Raw genomic sequence first — 2,514 nt, 5'->3', positions numbered from 1 at the left:
TCGGCCCGCGTGGGAGGCCCGCGGGGGTCGAGAGGAAGGGCACGGAGTCCCAGCGACCCGGCCTGACCTCGGGAGGGACTGCCAGGGAAGGGACGCGGGGTGGGGGTGGGGGGTGTTCCAGGGCCGCAGAGCGCCCAGGCAGGCCCTGGCTGCGATCCGGAGGAGGAAGGCGAGGGCGAGAAGCAGGAGGCCGGGCCATTGTCCAGGGAGGGCGCATTTTTGTCCGGATGCTGCTGGTTGCTATAGCGAGGAGGAAATCCAAACAGAAGGGCTCAGTTCGCCTCCCTCGGGCCTGGGAGCCGCGCTGCCTCCTCTCAAGCAAAATAAAAGTGCCGCCCGGGGCCTGGCACCCTTTCCCTGAGAGCTGACTGCGGGCTGGAGGAGAAGGGCCCGGAGGACCCGGGGACCGAGCAAGGGGAGGGGATGTCCCTCCCCGCAGGAAACGGCCAAGCAGGTTATTGCTGGCGTGGGTGGGAAGCGCCAGCCACAACACATACTCTCTCACCCTCCACCCCCCTCCCACCCACTCTTTTCCCTCCCCTATTTTGTTGAGGGGGAAGAAAAAGTCCCACAACTTTCTCTAACTCTTGAGACTGTTCGCAGTGGTTGAAACCCCCTCTCCGCCGGGGCTGATGGCAGCGACACCGCGTTGAGGGCGCGGTCTGAGCCAAGGGACCCGCGCACAGCGCCAACAGGGTACCCAGGAGGAACGACAGTCCCCGCGGCGGAATGGCCTGTTAGAAGAGTTCTAAGACCAGTCCGCGGAAAACCTTGCTAGGCAGAAGTGTAGATGCAAATTTCACACATTTAAGAGAGACTCTTATTTTGCAGCAGGTTTTCCTTCTTTCTTTTCTTTTCTTTCTTTCTTTTTTCTTTCTTTCTTTCATGTCTTGCTATTCAACTTTGAAAACAGTGAGTGAAGTCAAGGTTACAATGAAGGCTTTTTACGGCTTATAATTTTTCCAACACTGTAGCTCAGAACAGTGAGGGGAAACAGCGATATTTAGTTACTTGTGAGCTGCTGGCTTCAGAAAATGTGGAGTTTGCACTTTTAGAAAGGGGGAGGATAGTTTGCCCTATCTTAGGTAAAAAGTTATGCTTTTATTTGTGGGGACAAATTATCTACACCAACAAGGAGGTGGATAGTAGGAACTTTAAAAATGGATTCTCTCTGACTGTACTGTGACTTTTAACCCCCATCTCTCTTTGCTTCATTCTGTTGCCTAAAAGCTGCCTAAAAAGCTAGACAGAAAACTTTTATTTGACCTTAGGAAGCCATTTGAAAGGCACAGTCCAAGCATTTTTTTCTACCTTCTCCATTTAAAATATATCATTTCCTTTCCAATGACAAGTTCCCTAAAAAAAAAAAAAAAAAGTTCACACAACTTTGTAAGAAGTGCCTTAATTCATAATGATATTCACATTTTTAAAAATGCTTGAAAGAAATCATGTTAATGAAGAGAACATTTGCAGTAATTTGGTGATAATTATCAGAATCACCACATATTCGCAGAGGCTTGAACAATACGTGTTCAGAGAAAAGCAAAACACATTATTTTAATAGTCTGATATGCAAACTATGGACCGTTCAATTACGTGACTTAATAATGCATACATGATGTGATCTTGTTATTGCGATGGGTAGGTTTGCCATGAGTCACTCCTAAGACCAAGAGTGCTCTCACATCCAGTAAAATCCATTGCCATGGATCAGGGGCCCCTGCCAAACTGCATTTAAGAGAATAAAAATTAATGACTGAGAATTTGAGCGTTAAATTAACATTAATTATATGACCTGCATGCTGGAAAGATTAGATTTCTTACGCCCTAATTAGATAACGTCTCCTCATACATCAAACAATTTTTATTTTTATTTCCAGGTTTCAGGAATACAATACAAAGTGCTGAAAGGCAGTAGTTGAGGGTTTTTCTGATCTGAGGTCAGAGTTTGAAGGGTGTCTAGCCACTATCTCCTTTGCTTTCCTTCCTTCCTTCCTTTCCTTGGCTCCCTCAGAATGGGAAGTCATATTAGAGAGAATTAACCTCCTTCCCCACCTTGCACTGACAGTGGTAGTTGGAGAGCAGGGAGGTGGTGGGCAGTTCCCTGGTAGACCGAGAATCTCAGCGGGACCGTTTGTAGCTGCCCCAAGCAAGGGTGGGTCGCCAGTCAGTGTCTCAGGCCAGGACAACTAAGCGGCAAAATATCTGCAAGGGACGCCCAGCCAAGACCGCACCACAGACCTTTTTATAGTAGAAACGTCTTAGCTAGACGTCCAAGAACGCAACTTGATCCAAAATACTGTGCTAGGAACAGGGGGGGAAAAAAAAGGTAGCAGGAGGGACACACCACCAGAAGCCAAGACAACAGCACTCATTTCCTTCCCGAAGAGGCTTACAAGGGGTGTTTGTCAGCCATTTCCCCAGCAGTGCCCTGACATTTCGAAATCTCACCATGCTGGCCACAGGCGCCCACGCTGGCGCGGGCGGCTCAGCCTCTGATGACCCAATCTGGGG

This window comes from Carlito syrichta, unplaced genomic scaffold (genome assembly GCF_000164805.1).
Source record: "Carlito syrichta isolate Samal-C Ts95f unplaced genomic scaffold, Tarsius_syrichta-2.0.1 Scaffold305715, whole genome shotgun sequence".
NCBI classification, from domain to species: Eukaryota; Metazoa; Chordata; class Mammalia; order Primates; family Tarsiidae; genus Carlito; species Carlito syrichta.
Note: the sequence above shows the minus strand (reverse complement) of the source record.